Source organism: Camelina sativa, chromosome 9 (assembly GCF_030686135.1).
Source record: "Camelina sativa cultivar CO46 ecotype springtype chromosome 9, ASM3068613v1".
Classification (NCBI taxonomy): Eukaryota; Viridiplantae; Streptophyta; class Magnoliopsida; order Brassicales; family Brassicaceae; genus Camelina; species Camelina sativa.
In genome coordinates, this window is record NC_141888.1 from 24,486,636 (window position 1) to 24,509,093 (window position 22,458).

The 22,458-nt window shown below is 39.4% G+C and overlaps 2 pseudogenes across 2 annotated transcripts; one reads left to right on the plus strand and one right to left on the minus strand.

The window, feature by feature from the left end:
* Positions 1 to 10,902: 10,902 nt before the first annotated feature.
* LOC104711252 (brefeldin A-inhibited guanine nucleotide-exchange protein 5-like) lies at positions 10,903 to 18,005 on the minus strand (annotated as a pseudogene). The gene is made up of 22 exons (XR_015566003.1): positions 17,874 to 18,005; positions 17,709 to 17,765; positions 17,570 to 17,601; positions 17,327 to 17,462; positions 16,890 to 16,959; positions 16,735 to 16,803; positions 16,190 to 16,311; positions 16,057 to 16,110; positions 15,879 to 15,964; positions 15,675 to 15,774; positions 15,515 to 15,581; positions 15,194 to 15,388; positions 15,010 to 15,120; positions 14,757 to 14,939; positions 13,969 to 14,595; positions 13,377 to 13,794; positions 12,756 to 12,995; positions 12,517 to 12,640; positions 12,263 to 12,411; positions 11,728 to 12,072; positions 11,371 to 11,538; positions 10,903 to 11,303 (listed from the first exon to the last, which is right to left on the minus strand). The product of XR_015566003.1 is annotated as a brefeldin A-inhibited guanine nucleotide-exchange protein 5-like (transcript).
* Positions 18,006 to 20,929: 2,924 nt separating this feature from the next.
* On the plus strand, positions 20,930 to 22,089 carry LOC104711254 (uncharacterized; annotated as a pseudogene). The gene has a single exon (XR_015564961.1). The product of XR_015564961.1 is annotated as an uncharacterized LOC104711254 (transcript).
* Positions 22,090 to 22,458: the final 369 nt, after the last annotated feature.

Sequence of the window (22,458 nt, forward strand, 5' to 3'; positions counted from 1 at the left end):
AACAAACAACAAACAAAACAAACAAACCAGGAAATCAAACATCGTCTCGCTGGAAGGGAGGTGTCGACCGACACCAGCCTAGTTTTGACCGACACTGGCTCAACGGTGTCGACCGACACTACCCCACAGTGTCGATCGATGCCCAATTTGCTGGTGTCGACCGACACCAAGTGGTGTCGATCGACATTCCCTCTGCAATCGCGATCCGCTCGAAGCCGAGAGTCGAATCTCTCTCCCAACTCCACCAAACTCCACCAAATCATCCATTACTCGAAACCCAAGCCTTATACATCTGTAAGAACCTGCAGCAACCCATCCCAGCAAGAAAAACACACAAACAAGCAACAAACAAGCAAGAACAAGGAATCAAAGGCTTATATAAGCCATGGTCATGCACTCACCTTCTAAAATGAAAACCAACCGTTAATTATCAAATCCCTCTGGTGAAAAGCTATCCCTAGATGCCACGAAGCTTCCCACAAAATTTCAGCACGATCAGATCTCATATGAAACCGCAATCGATCCCGAAACACCCGCTGATCTCAATCCGCGACTGAGAAGAAACGCCCCACGAAACTGCCGATATCTTCTACAATATTAACTCAAATTCACTTATGTACAATCCTACCAAATATCAATACCTTTCAAAACGATTTGAGCAGTCGGATCCTCCTTCTCCCAAACCCTGACGATTATGTTCCTTTTGCTTTGAACACTCAAGTTTACTCTCCCTTCTCCTCTTTCTCTTTGTTTCCAGCTGCTAGACAACAACAAAACACGACCTAGGTCGTTCTTCCACTTATATATCACGGTTTAATGGTTCTCCTTAAACCAAACAAACCAAAATGATTAAAAACTCAATCTGGTTGAACCAGAAAATCAGTGGTGTCGACGGACACCACCTTGGTGTCCATCGACACCCATCCCCAAAAACCAAATTTTTGGTTCGCGGATGTTACAATTCTCCCCCACCAATCTAGATTCGTCCTCGAATCTCGAATGACCATCAGCCAAGGACTCCCGTGCAACCGTCTCCACGGCCCGCACTCCTCCGACCGATCTACGGAAGGTCACCTCTAGGCGATAGACTCACGCTCCAGGCGTCATTTGCTCTCGAATTTTTGACTTTCCTTTACTCATAGGCCTAGACCTGGAGTTTTTATTGGCTCCTCATCAGACCTAAGTCTGCATGCCAAATGTTGGCTCCTCATTGGGCCTAAACCCGCATGCCATAATATATAAGGAAAAATCCAAACTCATCTCTCGGGTCGTCACCCTACAGCGCGCCTCCGGATCGTCATCCGAAGTCGATATACCAACCATACTCCCGAGTCACAAAGTCTCCGAATATGGCAGTACTAGGAGAACCAAAGTCCCCCAAGAGTCGCGAGCAAACGATTCTGAACACGTCTAAGTCCTATCCCTATCCAGGTTTCCTTCCCGTGGCTCGCGTAAAACATCTCAATGTCCTACCAACCACATATCCCCTCACTGGAATACCTAATGACCACACAATGCTCATATACACGCCACAAGGGCCGCCACAAAGGCCAAACAAAATGTCCTAAAGAGGACTGCCACCAAGGCCAAACAAATGTCCTAAAGAGGACCGCCACCAAGGCCAAACAAATGTCCTAAAGAGGACCGTCACAAAGACACTCTGGCTAAACAGCCCGTCACAAAGACCATCTGTCCCAAAGGACCGTCACAAAGACACTCTGGCTAAACAGCCCGTCACAAAGACTATCTGTCCCAAAGGACCATCACAAAGATCATCTGTCCCGAAGGACCGTCACAAAGACACTCTGGCTAAACAGCCCGCCACATAGGCCACGCAATTGGCTAAACAGCCCGCCACAAAGGCCACACAATGGCTAAACAGCCCGCCACAAAGGCCACACACGGCTAAACAGCCCGCCACAAAGGCTACACAATATCTAAAAGGACCGCCACACCCGGGCACACTGACTCGAAAGTCCGCCACTAAGGCCACACAAGCCCTCCAAGGCTCTCCACCGCTAAAATAGACAAATTCTAACTCCCGTAAAACTTTCCATATTTAGCACTTTCCATTTTTGGAAACTTTCCACTTTTGGAACTCCTATTCCAGGAAACTTTCCTCCAAAAACCCCGCCTCACGGAAGCTTTGTACCACGAACACCACCTCTTCTTGTTAGTGAGTCGCACAACCAACCATCCCAAGCGACCGAGTAACAAGAGAGATGGGCGGGAATACTCCATTCCCGCTCCAGCCACGGATTACAGATGGGACCAGGCTAAACAAGCTCAAGTAGCGGCTTGCTTCTCATACCACTTCTTGAACCTTGCCTTCATCTTTGCCTCAGGCTCCCAAGTCTGCTCCTCAACACCATCACAGTCCCACAGAACTCTCATCAAAGGAATCTTCTTCTTCCAAAGTTCCTTGATCCTCCTCTCGAGAACCCTCACTGGTCTCGCCTCCAATGTCATGTTAGGTTGAAGATCCTCAGGAATCTTAGCCAACACCTGCTCACTCTCACGGAGACACTTCCGCAACATAGACATATGGAAAACCTTATGGAATGCACGCATCACCTCAGGTAACTCCAATCTATATGCCACTGGTCCAACCCGCTCAATCACTCTGAATGGACCCATATACCTCGGACTCAACTTAGTCTCTGACAATGACCTGTTCAGACCCCGCAACATGGCCATCTTGAGGTACACTCTGTCTCCTACCTGAAACTCAAGATCTCTCCTCCTCCTATCAGCATAACTCCTCTGCCTATCCTGAGTCTCCTTCATGTTCAGCTTGAGAACCCGAATCTTCTCTGAGGTCTCCTGAATAAAACTAGCACCAAACATGCTCCTCTCCCCCACCTGAGTCCAGCATAATGGTGTACGACATGGTCTCCCATACAAAGCCTCATAAGGAGCCATCTCAATACTCGCCTGATAGCTGTTGTTGTAAGCAAACTCTACCATGTTTAGGTGATCTGCCCAATGGCCACCCCAATCCAACACACACATCCTCAGCAAATCCTCCAGCGTCTGGATCGTCCTCTCAGACTATCCATCTGTCTGGGGATGATAAGCTTTTCTCATATGCACCTTAGTGCCCATCTCTGTTTGAAATGCCTTCCAGAACACCGAAGTGAACTTAGAATCCTTGTCAGACACAATGCTCGCTGGCACCCCATGCAATCTGACTATCTCCCTCACATACTTCTTAGCCAAGACCGCTGCTCAATCAGTGTTCTTAATGGCCAGAAAATGTGCAGACTTAGTCAACCGGTCCACAATGACCCAGATAGCATCAAAGGTCAGTGACACTGGCAATCATACTACAAAATTCATCGTGATCATATCCCACTTCCACTCTGGAATGGATAGACTCTTTAGTAATCCGCTTGGAACCTGATGCTCAGCCTTCACCAGCTGACACACGTCGCACCTCGCGACCCAACTAGCTACAACCTTCTTCATCCGGACCTAATGATAGTACCTCTTGAGATCACGGTACATCTTAGTCGCTCCTGGATGAATAGAAAAAATGCTCGCATGAGCCTCCCTCAAGATCTCCTATCTCAAATCCCCATCCTTGGACACACAAATCCGACCGCGCACCAAGATAGTACCATTAGCTGAGACCTGATACTTTGAATCAATATCCTTAGAGACATTCACCAGCCCCAAATCCTTCTCCTGAGCCAACCACACCCTGCTCAGAAGATCCGCTCCATAAGCCGCCTCCTAACCCAATGGTTCTCGAGAAACCGCGCACAAGCTCAACGCACTGATCTCTCCTACCAGAGACTTCATCTCCTGGTCCTGTAGTAACCTGTCAAACCAAGGAACTCCTGCTCTCAGTGACATTCTGTAGTCTAGACCAATCCCTGATAGCCTGAATCTTCTCCAGATCTACAGAAACTCACTCTACAGAAACAATGTGACCCAGAGAACCCATAACACGCTGCCAAAAACTACACTTGCTTAACTTAGCAAACAACTTCTGCTCCCGCAGCTTCTCCAGAACTGCCCTCAAATTCACTGCATACTCCTTAGGACTCTTAGAAAATACCAGGATATCGTCGACGAAAATGATGACAGACACGTCCAGAACCTCCTGAAACACACTGTTCGTCAATCTCATAAACGTTGTTGGTACGTTACTCAACCCAAAAAGGCATCTCCACGAACTCATAATGCCCATACCTCATCCTGAAAGCCGTCTTTCTCACATCTGCCTCATCTATCGGTATCTGATGATAACCCGACGCCAGATCTACCTTAGAGAACCAAGTAGCACCCCTCAACTGATCCAACAACTCATCGATTCTAGGAAGAGGGTACTTGTTCTTCACAGTGACCCGGTTCAAACCCCGACAATCAATGCACAATCGGAAACTCCCATCCTTCTTCTTGACAAATAACATTGGCGCTCCCCACAATGATACACTAAGACGGATGAATCCCTTACTCAACAAACCCTCTAGCTGCTTCTTCAGCTCTGCCCAACAAACACTCAAGTATGACGACATCAACTCAAAACCACCTGAATGTCAACCCTCTTGTTCGTCCAAGAACCTCCAGTAACTTGCCTCTTAGGGAAAAAACTTCCACAAGATAGCTTATTCCAAAAATAGCTTTCCGCTTGGCAATTCTCCACAGCAAATCATCAATACGAGCGTAATAAAACAAACGAGTACCATACGTTCGCATATTCTGATTCACCGCTTCAACTGCTTTGCAAGCCGCTAACTCAAACCACTTGACTTATTCCCTCCAACAAACTTACCAAAACCTTGAATCTAGCAACCCTGTCCATCTCCAATGAACTTCATCCAGCATCGTCGTAATGATTAGTTTATCCTGCCATGAAGGCTTCTCGTGAACTTATGTATCTGGCAAACATGTCTTTCCCGGTTCAAACCTGCTGTAACTCCCCTTCCAGGGACTCCAGCACCACCGGCCTCACAATCCTGGCGCAAAGCCAAACATTCATAACCGCTCTGGTCATAAAACCCTGTCCCAATGGTCAACACATCCAAAACCCGAGATTAAACCACCGTCAATTATCTTGAGTTCTACATCAATCGTTATGTTTATACTCACGTCCTAGGCATTGCTTGCTCCCAACTCTTCCTCTCTTAGGTTGCAACCTTCGAGCCATACCGATCTCACTCTCAGACCAGTGTCTTCGAGTTATACCGTCTCACTCTTGGACCACAATCCTCAAGATCTCGGTATCAGGGGAACTACTCATCCCCTCAGGGGAACATCATCCCCTCTGCCACTCTCGAAGCCCTCAGCCCCTCAAGCTATCGGTATTCAAGGGAATCACCATCCCCTCAGGAGTAACAATCCTTAACGACTATAAACATCTCTCGACACAAAGTACCTCCTGTGGTCCGAGTATAACATTGCAATGTTACACCTGCCCACTCAACTTCCAATATCCAACTGGATTAACCCCAAACAGAGAAATATCTGCTCCAACTGCATATGTCCACCTATCCGCCTCTCTAGGCCCGATACCCCTTGAGAATAATCTCATACCGCTCATCTACAACTGCTCCATCCCCTTAACATAAGGTGGAAAGTCCTCAACTTCCGCAGCCCTCGGCTACAGCCCGCCACATGTGGCACAACTGGAGCCTACACTGGTACCCCTCTCGGTAACCGCTCCAACAGCACGCCAACAGATCCACCAAGCGATCATCTCGACCTTGGGCTCCACCTGCTGCAACCCCACACCTGGGTTCCTAGCACCCCCGACACGCTCACCGGCTAACCCTCTCTGGTCCCTCCTGCTACGCTTGCGACCCTCTTACGTACCTCCTCGTGGAACTTTGGACCACACACTCGCTGGCCTCGGGACCCGCCCGACCATGACCAAGACCACGTCCTCATCCATGACCAACAACTCAAACACCTTTAACCACTGCACTTCCAAGAAAAGAGGCTAACAAGCAAACTCTTTCATAACACAAATACACAAAAAAAATATAAACTCACCGTGGAATCACACTGTAGGCTCGAAGAGGATGTTCTAGGATTCCATGCCACACACAATTGACTAACTCACATAATCAATCAAAGCATGCAAATCCCAGACATCTACAGCACAAAGCCTAGTGAACCCAAACCTAGAACCGTAAGGGCTCTGATACCAAAATGAAAGGACCGACCTTTTTTTTTTTAATAATAAATAATATATATATATATATATATAAACTACAGCTAGTGGTCCCATACCCACTAGTCACCTAACCACAATCACAATCAACAGCGGAATAACAATACCATCAACAATATCCAATAATAAAACCAATACTATAGCATAAGCAATAACCAATAACAAGATAACCAATAATCCAATAACCAATCATCAGAAAACATGAAACCAGCAACCTAGCAATGTTTCTAATGACCCAACTCTAGCAACCTAACAATGCCAGAAAACATCCAATCGAGTCCCTAGAACATCCTCCTCTTCATTGCCTTGATTCCACGATCACAATTTGCCTTTACCTGCACCACAAACACATATTGAGATGCATGAGTATTTGATAAACACTCAGTGAGGCAATCCTCACATCTACTGGGCTATACACACAAGCAACAGTGATTCCAATGTTCCAAACAAACAACAAACAAAACAAACAAACCAGGAAATCAAACATCGTCTCGCTGGAAGGGAGGTGTCGACCGACACCAGCCTAGTGTCGACCGACACTGGCTCAACGGTGTCGACCGACACTACCCCACAGTGTCGATCGATGCCCAATTTGCTGGTGTCGACCGACACCAAGTGGTGTCGATTGACATTCCCTCTACAATCGCGATCCGCTCGAAGCCGAGAGTCAAATCTCGCTCCCAAACTCCACCAAACTCCACCAAATCGTCCAATACTCGAAACCCAAGCCTTATACATCTGTAAGAACCTGCAGCAACCCATCCCTGCAACCACCTTGGTGTCCATCGACACCCATCCCCAAAAACCAAATTTTTGGTTCGCGGATGTTACAACTATAAACAAAAGCCAAGGTCAGACGTTGGAACATGTTAGATTGTATCTACCCAAGCCCGTATTTACACATGGACAACTATACGTTGCATTTTCTAGACTGACAAGCAGAAAAGGATTGAAGATTTTGATTACAAATTAAGAAGGGAAATGTCAGAACAAAACCCTTAATGTGGTTTTCAAAGAAGTCTTTGAAAATATATGATTTTCTATTAAGCATCTAATATCTACTATAACGTTTCATTTCATACTATTGTCATCCGATTTTCAGTTTTTTCCCCTTAATAATATTACCTTTTTACATATCAATATCTAAGTGTTAAATTTTTAAAAATGAAAACATGAGAACATCTTCAATATGTTAACATAAATTATATTTTCTACATACAAGTGTGACAAACCTTATATTAAAAATGTATTAATTTATATAATATTAGTAGTTTTAATAATCCGACTAAAGTGAGAAACTAAAAAGATTAAGATGCAACGTTTAGTCGTGACTCTTTGTATTCTTACAAATCAAAAATCCCCTTTTTGTTTTCGATAACAGAGAAGAATCAAGAAAAAACCTAATTTGAGAAAAATCATGAGATTCGATTATATTGATTATCTGCTTCCCGGAAGAACTAATTGGTGTATCAACGCCAAGGTCTTACATTCTTGGAGAGTCAGAGATTTCTTTACTGGTAAACGAGTTCTGCTTCTTGTGGATAAAAAGAGTAGAGTCGTTAGTTGAATGATTGTTACTTAAATTTCAAGTTCTAACAGTTATTGTATATAAGACTTCTTACATAATTGTTGTTAAACTGTGAAGGGTGACACAATTGAAGCTCCTTATTTACCCGATACACTTGCTAACCTCCCTAAATTTATAGACGATGGTGAGTGGTACAATATTAGAAATTTTAAAGTGATCAATCCAACCATGGAGGTGAGGAATACTCATCATCCCTATCAGATTAAATTTACGGGTCAAACCACAATGACGCTGCTCGAATCATTGTCCTAAGAATTACTTTCGGTTTGAGGATTTGGATGACATAAATCGTGGAAGAATAGATCATCCCATCTCTTTCGGTAAGAATTTCTTTAATTGATTTTCTATTATTTTGGAACAATCCGTCAATATAGTTAATTGGTATCTTTGTGTTTGAAAAACTAGATTCTTTTTAGGATTTATGAAACTTTGTGTATTGGTCCTTCACATAAAAAAGTACGACTAACATTTTACCAAAAATAGATTAGCAACACTTTGGAAACCTAAATTCTGTCTTTTTCCCAAATTAGATGTTTGTGTATGTATAATGGATGTGGAAGATAGAAGAAGGCCTGAGAGTATCATTGATATTAATGAAGTTGTTCTCATGTTGTTGAATGGCAGGTAAAAGATATTTACTCTACATTTATGACTGCTACATTTTAAAGTTGTCTCTGTTAAGATTTTTATTTGATTTGATAAATATGTAGGTGTGAGACTATGAAGTGTCGTCTCAAAGACAACTATGCTTCTCAATTCAGGACCATATGGCAATCAAGCGGGTGCCATCTCATATACAAATCTGAATCTGTGTTCTGTGTAATACGGTTTATGAGGGTTGGAGAATATGAAGGTATGTAACATAAGTTTTTCTGATATAATCATCATAAGGTAATCAATAAATTCACCTAAAATTCTAAATGTCCATAGGTGCACCATGTCTTGTAAACACCTTGGACTCTTTGAAGATATTCATAAAACCAGAGTTCGAAAGACTGGAGCATCACCAGGCTATGTAAGATGTAATTATGTATATGAAATCAAGTTTTGTATGATGTTAAAGTAAAATTTCTTAAAACACTTTATATATTTACAGGTCTGAATTTGCTGGACGTTATTACATAAACCATGTGATCAAGCAACAAGGTGAAAGCTCAGGCACTCAAGTGTAAAGAATGGGGCGTTGGCCGTTAATTTTTTCTTTTAGAATGTCTATAAAATTTAGTATGTTTGTAGTAACCGCTACTTGAAATCCAACTTTGCATTACTCCCATCTTTATTTTGTAGCTGAGATTATACATTATATATAATATACTCCCTCCGTTTCAAAATATAGGATGTTTTGGAGAAGTTTTTTGTTTCATAATATAGGATGCTTTCAAATTTCAATGCAGCTTTTAGATTAGTTTAATATTTTATATTATGCAGTATTGTTTCTGATTGGTTAAACTTGTTAAAAGTAAAGATTTCTTAATCTGCGTGCTTTGCTTAAAACATCCTATATTTTGAAACGGAGGGAGTATAATTTTGAACTATTGGATATTGCTTATGCTTTTAAAATTTGGAATTTACTTATTGAATTTCAATATCTGTTTTCTACAGTTTAGTAGTTTATTTTAAAGACTCAATTAATATTTCACATTGAGAGTATTATTTATATTTGGTAAAATAACATTTCTGTATATATGCAAATACAAAAACTTCTGGACAATCCAATAAAACATTTAAAACTTTTTCAAAAGATAAAACACAATATTTAAATATGTCAATTATTACATATTACGTCATAAAAGCAATATATCATAAAGTTTAAAAGCAGTTGTTATTAAAATCTTAATACCGCGCTTAAAGCGCGGGTACCTCCCTAGTATTATATTATTTTTGAAAATACAATATGACAATTTGTGGTATAACAAAAATTAGTGATGAGTTCTAAGAAAAATACATATTTTATAAAAAACACTATTACCAAAGTTTAGATAATACAACAACAAACCAAATAAAAACGAGTGATGAGTTCTAAGAAAAAATTATATTCATAAAACCACTTTCAAAGTTTAGAAAATACAACAACAAATGAAAGACAACTTTGCCACTCATTTTAAGACGCCTAAAATGGGGATCGCAAATGAACAACCAAATGCAAACGCTGTGATGCGTACGAGCTGGTTCAGATCATCTTAGTCTAAATCGTTACACTCTTACACATGATTTTAGTTATCGTGTACTCACATAAACTGCTAAAAAATGCAAATTCGAAACCGACAAGGGAAGGCAGTGTTTGATCGAAACTAATTAACTATAATTACACGATTCAAGTCTACAATGTCAATGAAACAACCAGTACTGTGTTACCAAAGGATACATTTTTAGTATACTTAAAACTAAAGGCGGTCTGAACAACAGACTTACGAACAACATCTTATAGAATCATCCAAAAATGCCTTAAAATTTGAGGTTTTCAGTTTGACGCGAATATAAGATAGAAGTACCACTGGCAATTTAATTGGGATGTGCTCTCTAATCAGGAGAAAAATCATTCCAATGTAGGAAAAAAAACAACCCAAACTGTTGGCAGTAAATGACATTGAGAGTGTTTTGCTTGCCACAATATCATGGCGCAAAAGTGGCTTCAATTGTGCTTTGAAAAGGTTGGCTAGTGCACATGTCCATCTGCAAGAGGAAACTCATGGGGTTAGATCCACCGATTAACATTATAGACAAAAGAAAATTACGTATGGCTCAAAAGCTCTCAAAAACCAAGTTCAGGTGTGTAAAAATTATACAAGAAAACGAAGCCAAAGCTGGGGTGTACTAAGTAAAGGAATTCAGTAACTTGCCTGTTCGCAGCAGACAAGTCTCGACAGCAGAGGGTAGAACTCTCTCATGTGCTTCCTGAATATCGTGTTGTTCATAAAGCACATGCCTTCCAAAACCTGAAACAAGATGACATAAGAAAATTATCCTTCGTATAAAAACATTTGTAGTCTCAGTGACAAATGTGTAAGCAATTAAGGTGTATTGAACGCAGCTCCAGATAATGACGTGTAACCAATTAAGATGTATTAACGATAGATCTATAAGAACGTATAAAAACATTTTCTTATAGATAGTTTATCAGGCCAGACATAAAGGTTAAAAAAACATGGCATTGTATAAATTCAATTTTCTTATAGATAGTTTATCAGGCCAGACATGTCCTACGTAAATAGAAATGATTTTCCAACACCATAACGGAATCCTGTAAATTGTTTAAGCAAAAATCCAAAGTTCTACAGAGTTAAGAGGCAAGCTTCAGAACCATCAGACTTAGATTGTATCCCAGATTCTAGGGAAGCACCATGAGTACCAATCATTGGAGATGCCTGAGCAGAAACTTTCCCATTATCTTTAATATCATCCGGATTAGGATCACCTCTTGGAGACTCAGAGGCATCGGCCTCTATATCTCCTGTCAGAACTAAGTTATTTTTCGGATTGTCAAAACTCAAAGCATTCAACAGCTCCAGCGGTTGAGTTGTGTATGATGCATCTCTGGAAAGTGAAAGAAAAAGTTAGATTCAACAATTAAAGATAAAAGTTTGTAACGAAAGATGGTTACCTAATGCTTTTCAAGAGCATATCCCAGTCGCCCTCACTAAATTGGTGGCCTCCAACCTCTATCAGGTGAACCAATGCCCCTAAAGAAATTGAGACAACTGTCTGATCTGATTTCTTCGCACAGTCTTAGGAGCAAATTTAAAAGTGGAGGCAGCATAAAACAAACTTCCTGCTCCAAAGGTAAAAAAAATTCGAAGGATCAAATTTGCAACACGCAATAATATGTTTCAACGTTACATGTTACGCAAAATTTTCTGTACGATTTCATGTAGTAAACATGTCAAGTACTGCAATAAGTCTGAAAGTTAATTGAGTAATAATGGACAAAGGAAGCAAACGAAGAAAGCTTCATCAGTACCTTGTAGAAGGTATTGAAGAGATTGCAGAGGAGCTGAAGGGAATGAATGCTTGTTTCACGGAATTTTACATCCCCAGAAGATATTAAGCTTTCCTTTCCAGCATGACTCACATGATTAAAAATTGGAAACAAGATGTGACGGAAGATACTCTCCCAAAACTTTTTTCCCCTTTCATTCAGCAAATCAAACAACACTTCCGGAGCACAGTTTCTAACTTCGGGCCTAAAATCAGATGTGAGATCGGATAAACCGGCAAGCATCGGAAACCAGTAATGCTCTGTCACATCAATAGTTTCATCCTCATTGGTATCAACGGGCTTGACAACACCACCAGGTATAAGTCCCTGAGAATCATCATACGCTAGGAAAATGAGCACATGTAGTTACAGAGGGAGAACTAAAAAGGAAGTGAGGGAGCTAGAAGACAGCCGAAAAAGTAGATACGAACGGGAAGGAGTGTGGAGCATAGGATCGAAGTTATAATAGAAAAATACAACGCTGAATTATCAGGCAAAATTTGGCTTGAAAACATACCTCTGCAAGCCGATCCTCACATATTCTGAGAAGGGCAATAGCTTTCAGGCTTATACGGTCTGAAGCTTTGTTATTGGCAAACCTGATGAGACAGTTGACGCAATCCATGAAGCAGTCTCCGATCACTTGATCAAAGTGTTCAAGAATAACTGCACACAAACTAGTGGTTACACAAACATTTATCGAAACAAAAAAGTGAGAAAAAATACTAAAACTGGGATACAGGTGCAAGAGTTTGATGGACAGTTTGTCACCTTGCTCAACATTCTCAAATGATTTCTCAACTATCGATTCAACTTCGTCATCTGCAGCTGCTGTGAATATCATAAAAACACTCCTCCATCCCGATTTTATACTTCCAACTTTAGATTTTATCATCTATATAAAAAAAAAAAAATTGATTACCTGCTGACAAAATGGCTGCATACTACCGAATGACAAAATTCCAGGAAACATATTAATTTTCGAATTTAGAAAAGACTAAGCAAGAAACCTGAACGATGCAGCCAACAATTAGGCTCCTTATGGTCTGACTTTGAGTATTCCGCATGATGATAACGAACGGTTTGAGAATATCATTTTGAAAAGTGAAATTGGAGAGCTCAGCACGTTCCAAATATTTCATCCCCAGTTGCCTCAGAGAATCTATGGCATACATTGCAATCTTTTCATCATGATGACTACCAGCAGCTACGTAATGTTCAGCAAGGACATACCATATTCTTTCCCAGACCTGATATATGTCACAAAACAAAGAAAATAAGTAATATGTATATGTATTTTTAAGTATCAAAATGCATGTATAGCCTAAGATACATAATCTATCAGGCCTTCCATATTACTTTGACAAGAAGTGAGGAAGCAGTTGTATAACAGACACCAAAATTTGTTGCAATGCACACTAGAGAGTCAAATTTATAACAGAATAGACAGAACAGTTAACAAAGTTCCCCGTTTTACTCTCTGATTGTGTTATTGTTAATGCTTCTCATTCTAAGGGTATACATACTTTCAAGTTGCATGAGGTATGAGGATAGGATATGTGTTCTGACTATTTTTAAGTTCCCGTAGTTAACCATGCATTGACTAGGATAAAAGACTATCAGAAGAGTACCATTCGAATACGAGCTATATTGTAATAACTGATCTCAACAAGCTTCTGCAAGCTGAAAACACGGGCAGGAGACTGTTTCAGTTCTTCAGCTGAAACACCACATAGAGCAGTAAAGAATTCCACAACAGATTCACTGGGCAGCTTCACACTGTTTACAAAAACTTGTTCAGCTGGCCTCCCGGCTAATTCCTTCAATGATTGAACAACCCCATCCCTGGATATCTGGTTTGATCCATGCATTACTGTTGCAGCAATTCCAGAAGTAGAAATAATGAATTCTAGCCGAGAAACACATTCTAAAACTGCATTCCAAGTATCTTGAAGGGTAACAGGTTCTGAGTCACACAAAGACAGTAAGATCCTAAGTGATTCAACATTTTTGCTCCGCATTTCTTTTGGAGCATGCAAGAAAGTGAACCTATGGACAATTCAAGGAAAAATAGTCAACATGCCATAATAGCTTTCTGCTCCAACAAAACTTGCACTGTGATGGCACAATACCTCACATAAATTGCCAATACACAAGGCAACCTAAATAAATATTCAACGCTCAAACATAAAAGGGAATGTGAAGAAAGTGTTACAAGTTTACCTGACAAGCGATGTTAGAAAGGCATATCGCATTGTATCCATTCCAAGAACAAAAGCAATATGTATGCCAGCTTTAAATCCCTCCATGCAGAGAAGAATCCTTGGTTTGTTATCACCTACTTCCATTGTAACGGAGAAAGCAGCAAGCAAAGGCCATCCAACAGCTTCCACCATGGGCCTTATAATGTCACTTGCTCTACAGTGTGAAAGACTCCTCTCTTCACCCCATGCTTCCGGAAAATTTCCTGTGTTTTCCTAACAATATCCTCAGTCTCAGACTTAGCATCAGCTGCTGATATTCTTTTTGCAAACCCAGATTAAGAATGCTGACAAGACCACCTCTTTCTTCTCCTCCTGGCCTTTGACTGCTGAACTTCTTCATGCTGCTGTCATCATCTTTTAGTTTAATTTCTTCTTGTACAATAGAATCATAGATCTCTTCCAGAAGTTCAGTTGGAGCAGAATCTTCAGGATCATTCCTAGCATTCATACGTGTGAAATCTGATTTTGACATTTTCGGCCAAACCATTGGATTATGTGCATCTGTATTCAACATGATAATTGCGTAGGCTAGAACATAGGCAGTATCTGCGTTATTGACAAGACCAGGATTGTCTGCGCAATATCTACACAAAGATAACAGTGGAACAGAAAATGTGTGTTATAAATGAGGAAAAATGGATAGGATAATCAACTATAGGTTTTCAATTCAACTAATCCAGAAATAACTACCAAGCTTAAAATTTATACTAGATTCAGAAAACGCTACGGAATACATGGTGTCCTTACCTCTGCTAACTTTTCCATAATGCGATCAATTTTTTGAGCTTCTCCTGGAAGTCTAAAACCTTTGAGAAATTCACGAATAGCTGAATGAAACTTCATTTCTGAAAATTTCATTGAATCAACAAATGCGTGCATGACAGCAAGAGGAAACTCCTCGTGTTGGCCCAGGTAATCGCCAATCATAACCTATAAATAAGAACAGTTATATCCCACCTATAAATACTGAAAATAACCATGCATAGTTCTATAGTTCCACCTTGCTCAGACTCGAAGTACTTCTCAGAAACTGTGCAACTGAAGTAGGATTCCTTTCAACCAACTTGTTTGCTATTGAATATTCTACACCTTTCACTGAGTTCCTGTTGAACTGCAAAACGATTATCCATGCATTAGTATGTCACTACTGGTGGTGACAAGTATTAATGATATTGAACAATAACCTCGGAGATGGCAGCCTCCATTGTGGACTTATGAGCTTTAGCCTTCTCAAAGTTGCTTGGGACATCTTCCCTACTTTTAGTTTCAATTGGCTCTCCAGCAAAAGCAGAGTCGTCGTTTGCATTTCTTGTACTATTTTCTGCATCTCTCCTTAGTTTCTCCCAGTCGACTAGTGACTTAAGGACGTTGACCAGGCACTAGAAATTTATCAGGAAAAGGTTCCTTCAATTTCTTATTGAATATGATATGGAAAAAATAATACATAGGAATTTAACTAGTTAGTTTTCTGGATGTACGTAAAGAAAGCATGATATGAAGCCTACCTGAAGTGATGAACCTTTAACTGAAGATGTCTGTGAAGCCATGAGCAATTTTAGACAGTGTTGTTACCTAAAAGAGAAGAAAGATGCTTTGTGAGTCATAACTCTCAGTCACATTCCTGACGTACAGTAACTATATAAAAGAGAAGAAAATGGAGCAAACCATGCGCTCAAACAAGTTCGGGGCCTCTAGATCACAATCATAGTTTACATACACATCAACAAGCATCTGAGGATCTTTACAGACTTTCTCAAGCATCCTGCATTAAAGATATAGAAATGAAATTCAAAGCAAAAAGATAGTAGATTCACTTGCTTATGTATTCAAAGCAAAATATATCTGACCACAAGAATAATATTGTTCCTAAGAACACCCATCTTTTGGTCATTGGGACACTCGGAGCTGTCTAATGATCTTAAGACGATGATGGGGGAAAATATACCAATTTCACCCTGGAAATGAGATTTAGGATTATAGAAAAAACGGTAAAAGGTAAAAATCCCCACAGAGAAGAAATTTTAAACTGGAGACATCACATGCTTACTTTTAAACTATCTCTGAACCGCAGCAAAAGCACGGAGAAGATACCAGATGCATACTGCCAAAACATAAAATCCTAGTAATATACAACATTCTGATATAACTTTCAGAGATCTATATCAAATGGATAATCAAACCTGAAATATGACAGGAGATTGAGATACTGATGCCGTAACAATGCATATGAGAGGTAGGCTTTCACCGAATCAATAAAGTGAAAAATCTTTGTAAACGAATGACTAACTCCTTCTAGCATACCCTGCATATTTTTGTTGCGGAAATTTTGGTCAAAACTCGACCAACAGAAATGACCTCCAAAATACAACATACATAACAATCTGATGTCAACAATCCTTCTTCGTTTTCTAAGAGTCAGGATAAGCAAAGAGGTATATATGGGCTTTTCACAACATCAAAGTTCTGAGGAATCATAGAATCTGTTTTTGGTGTAAATCCCACTGCATATCTCAAACATGTAGGCATGAAGCATTGGAAAGGTAACAGTCACAAAAATCATGTATACACACACCTCTATTCGATGGGCAATTTGAAAGTTCACACTTACAACAATCATGTATACACTCCTCTATTTTGACTTCAAAACAAAAATAGTTAATATATGATGCTCTTGAGTCTTTATGCTTTTCTTACAAACTTACAAGAATAATGTAACTAGGTTTACCTGAAGAAGCTCAAGAGACAATATACGGGTCTTCGTTGTGACTTCATCACTATCTTCTTTCATACCCATCTGATGCAGAATTTGAAAAAAATGTCACAGAAGCACCACAAATAAGCTAGTCAAGGATAGAAAAATGGAACCCTCAATAAGCCAACCTTGCAAAGGGTACGGAATACTAGCAATGCATCACGCTGTCCAATACTCATGCTCTCCAGCTCGATGCCCCTATGGAATTTAAATGAGTTGAATACAAAGTCGTGACTACAAAGAAAAAAAACAAGTCTAACTCATTTTCCGCTAATCAAAACAGATATATATATGAGCATGTGTAGATGTTCAGCCACATGCAAATGTTTTACGTATAATACACACACTTGCCCCACAAGCTATTGAAGCAGATCTCCGAGGCTCAGAGAAAACCCGCTCTGTTTTTTCTGAGTTGACCACTGAATGGACTAGTTGGATCTTCTCAATCACCTCATGTTTTATGTGATTTTCCTAAAGCTGTTATTTACAAAGGAGACTAATGATAAACCCCATTGCACATGTATGCAGAGTAGAGGTCATATTTAGAAAGGTTAAAATCCCTTGCCTGGTCACTGAAACAGGTCTGCGCATTTCCAGACACCAGCATTGATATGTGTACTGAAGAACAGGTCGAGATATCACACCGCATGGTCACTACACCACGAGTAAATGTTCCTGCTTGAAGAGGAGGTGCTGGAGCACTGCATTATGAAAGTAAGAGTAAGTCTTAAAACTAACTCCATAGGCACAAAATCAAAGATTATTCGAGGGATGCACAACATATCATTTGGCCATATAAACTACATACCTAGAACGGTTACGGAGCCTACTTCCTCGCATCTGGAACAACGAAATGATAAAGCTATTTTGATAGGACTAAAATGCACACATTTTCGTATGCCCACTAATAAAGAAAAAGCTAAACTGAAAACTAACAAGCTACTCACTTCTACTCTCAAGAGAGCATTAAGTCCTTCCACCAAAGATCCCAGTACAGATGTATCCTGAAATAGAGAACCAGCTTTAGGACTGAAAATAGCATAGAGAAATACGAACATTTGCGCAAACAAGCCAAGCATCATAAAATGTGCAAGAAGGTCAGCAACACCCACCAGTGTGCATGGTGGTCCACACAAAAGGAATCTCACTGTAACATCTTCGTCGTATATCTTTATTGACGGGAGGCTCTCTAATGAATTTTCGTCTTCTAGTTCATCAGCTTCCGGCGAAACCACGTCAATCTTTGGAGGGTCTCCAAGCAAGCAGGGTCCCCATCTCATAATTCATTTTACGGTTGCTGTTCGAAGGAAGGACGGTATTGTCAGTCGTACAATAGAGTCGGAAAGATGCCTCTGCAACATGGAACACATCCCACGTATCACTGCACGAACTGCATTGCCAAAGAACATAGCATAGTCAACTAAATTTGTAGACTAGGTGAAAAAGAGTATATAATGTAGATGTAAATCAGACTAAAATCAAGGCTAGTCGCAATTTCAGATGCTCGGGTAAACAAATATTACCTCTGTATGACTGAAAACAGAGCATGGCGAAAATGGCAGGCTGCATATTTCGTGAAAGCATTTTTCCAATATATAACATATTGAACACCCTGCCATACGAAAGCACTAATAGAAAGGAAAAAAAAAAAAAAACTGATTAGAAGGACTGACATAATGTACTATCAATTTAAGCAATTTATTCAAAGGGCTTTTACATATTAACTGTTCCTTTCAACTACTCTTAATCTAAACCATAGCTAGGTGAAACAGAGCAACAAAGAGGTAACAAGAAGAAAACGTACTAAACAGTAAGGAAACAGAAAAGTGCAAGAATGGTGCACCTTAGAGTAGAGTGCTTGAGCTAATTCTTCACCATTTGGAAGCTCAAGGTAAACCTGAGAAATCAATATGAAACCAAAGCATATTAATATCTCACTAGGGACAATTATAAACAGAAACTTAACAAGTGAAGAATATTTGGGCTCTTGTTATGAAAAATGTTTTAACACTAAATGTAGAGGAAACTCCATAAAGCCTTTAAATCGAAACATCAAGAGACTAACAGCAAATTATAAAGAAACCAAACCAACTTCAGATGTCTAAAGGAAATCCTAAACTAAAAAAGAGTAACGTAAAAAAACGAATGCACCTACCGTTGTCGGTAATGTGGAACCAAACAGAGCAACCAAGGCATCAGGAGTAGAAAAAGCAGCAAATCCCAACACTAAGGGACCAACTTCATCACTATCTCCACTCTGCTCCCCTTGCAAGTAGACAAAATCCGTCGCAGAAGAGTTAACAGCAACCTGGAACTCCTCTGTCGTAGGATTATTCAGTACCTGAATCTACAACATGAGAAAAAAAGCATACACACAAATGCTTAAACATCTCCATAAAATTTCACTAGAAGGAACTCCCAAGTCTAGTAATATCTGAAGCCATTGAAGATTCTCACCAGCTAAAAAAAATCCCTACATACATAACTAGAACCAAATTAGTTCAACATTGTCCAATCTTACAAAAGATTCCCAATTTCAACCAAATCATTTATGAGAAGTAAAAGAGAATTAGAGAAGAAGAATTCAAAGGGGGCCCTTTACCTTGAGTCGCCCTGAAGAAGAGAGATCTGGAAAAGGGTATTTGGGTTGAAGAGGAGGAGGAGGAGCTCCATCTATCTGGTTATTATTATTCTCTCCAGAAACAACTGCCACAACATTACAACGGTTTCTCGAAAAACCTTGACCATGAAACATCATTCAAAGCATAACCAAACTTTCTCTAACCCAAAAGAGACAACAACTACAAAGAAGAGAACAATTCGACAAAAGAAAAAAGAAAAAAAACCCTAAAGAATAAGTTCGTCAAGAACCCACTAGTGTGTCGTGTCAAAGGCACGAATAAATCGGAGACAAAAAAGCAAAAAGAAAGATTACTCCCGCGACCTCGAATCAGCCCTAACTAAAGAAAGAAAAAAAAAAAAAAACCCTAATTTCGAACTCTTAGAGGTGAAATCGAGGAGACCCAGAAGACGGATTTTATTGGAAAAGGGGAAACTAAGAAGGAGAAGAGGCTCATTCCCAAAACTTGTTGATTAGAAGACCGTGAAAAAGGAAGCAACTTTGATGATGAGATAGTAGTAGTAAAGATCTCACACACACACAACCCAAAAGATTCAAATTAGAAAAAAATCTCAAGAACAATAAAGAAACTGTTAGATTTTTGTATTTTTAAGGCAAAAAAAAAAAAAAAAAAAAAAAAAAAAAAAAAAAAAGAAAAAAATCAAAGCAGAAAAATAAAAATCAAACATACATAGGTGAATTTTTGTAATTAAAATTAAGAGTTAACAACAAACAACAACTCAGATTAATTCCTCAGACAAAGAGAGATGTTTTGTAATGTTTTTTTGTTACAACTTTTTAACTAAAACTATTCGTCTTTCAACACTTCTTCACACAAAAAGAGTAAAACCGAGAGAACGATATGATGTTATGTTACTGCCCTTCTCTTGAGAGATTTTTAAAGATCTCTTTGATCAAAAGCTATACTAGCAGGTGAATATAAACATTATCAGGGTTAAAAACTCAAAGCTATTTACTGTTTTACTTTTGCTGTTTTCAATCCATATATGAAAAACACAAGCACACAAAATATATATATTGGAAAAGTTAAATAATACTGTAGCGATCAGTCATCTTTTTTCTTCTTTCCAACTAAATAGTAGCAATCGATCTATTCAATTATTTTATGTATTTGATAAACTATACAAACTGCATCATTACATGTCTATACTTGTTTGAAACATTTATTCATTTCACAGTCTGATGATCTTGCTATTTTTAATATTGACATGTATCAATTTCTACGAGAGATAAAAGACACAAGTAGTAATCTAGACATGTAAAAGGGAAACGTAAAAGCTCCTCTTCGGCGGCTATATATAAGAAGGACGTTCCCTAATAAGGCCTTAAACCTTTAAAAATGATCCAAAAGTCGAGATATATTATAAGAGAACAGGTGGATTTCCTAATATCTTCATCTAATCATGATTGTTAGGGAAAAAAATATGTATAAGATGATGATAATGACAAAATAAATCGTTTTACATATTTCTTTTGCCTTTTCTATAATCTATTAGTCGGCTTGCAAACAAAAGGGGAAACAAGAGAAAAGAACAATTTCAAGTGCAAAAGGAAACAGAGAAGCGCTCATCTTTGGCTATATAAGGAGGTTTTAGTCCCCGAGGCCCTAACGTTTAAGGATCATCTAAAACAAGAAATTACAAGAGAGAAATAGAGAAAGAGCAAAGAGAGATCTCCTTCTTTGTTGGACTGTTCTTCTTCTTCGGGTGTGTTTTTCATAGTTTTGCGATCTCCTTCTTTTGTTATTTATTGCCTGAAGTTATGGGAGAACGCAAAAGCCTAAACAAGTATTATCCGCCAGATTTCAATCCGAAGAAGATACCTCGCCTCCAGAAACCGAAAAATCAGCAGAAGAAGATTCGATCTATGCTTCCAGTACGTGTTCGATGCAACACATGTGGTAATTACATGTCGGAAGGCACCAAAGTCAATTGCCGTCAAGAAGACGTCATCAACGAGACGTACCTAGGCATTAAAATCCTTAGGTTCTACATCAAGTGCACAAAATGCTTGGCGGAGGTGATAATTAAGACCGATCCAAAGAACTGTAGTTATACTGTCGAATCAGGTGCAACTTGCCTGTATAATGGAGTCGAGGAGAAGGAGAAGAAGCGTGAGGTAACTGAAAACGTGTTGGAGTCCTTAGAGAGGAGAACTGTGGTATCTAAAAGAGAGATTGAAGTTATGGCTGCACTTGATGAGGTTAAGTCTATGAAGTCTAGACGAGCCTCCGTGAGCGTAGACTCCATGCTTGAGGCTTTGAGTAGAAGAAAAAAACAAGAAGAAGAGAACGTGGAGGAAGAATTGCTTATCAAGTCGATAAAATTTGGTAAGCGGACTAGAAGGATTGATGAAGAGAGAAACAAAAACTATGAGGCGTTTGATGAGAAGAAGAAGAAGGGTAATAATAAGAGACGTGATTGCCGTAATTATCCCAGTCAAATCTCTTCTGTTTGCATAATGTCGAAAAAGACTGTAAAGGAGGGACTCGAATCTCTGTGTCACACCTATGGCACCGACAGCGATGAGGAGAAGTGAACCCTTTATTAATAATATTATGTTAATTAGATTTTGATCAGATTTATCATTCACTGCAGATTAATGTAGGAATCTTTGTTTCGAATGTTTTTGTTAGACACTGAAATTACACTTCTAAATCCTTAAAAGTGGGTCGGTTGATTTAGTGATTCAGTTTTGAGCTTTTAAGATCTAATTATGGAGAGCTTTTATATGATGCTTTGTTTCAGACCTTTCATGCCGTAGACATTTTATAACAGCAAGGCATTAGTGAGTTTGGTGTTTCCCTACCTTTGTCTTGCTCCCCGTAGCTGTTATGGCTGGGTCAACTCTATAACAGCACATCTCATCTCATGGTGTCTTCTTCTTGAATATCTGACCGTGGACAAGTAATTTTGATGATACAGTGGTGTTTCTGCATATTTTGAGTGCAAGGTTTCAAACCCTTATTAAGAAAATAATGAATGTTGTAGATCGTAAAACAGGCTGAATAAAGCAGAAAGAAGATAAGCTCAAAAAGCAAGCTGAAGCCACAATGA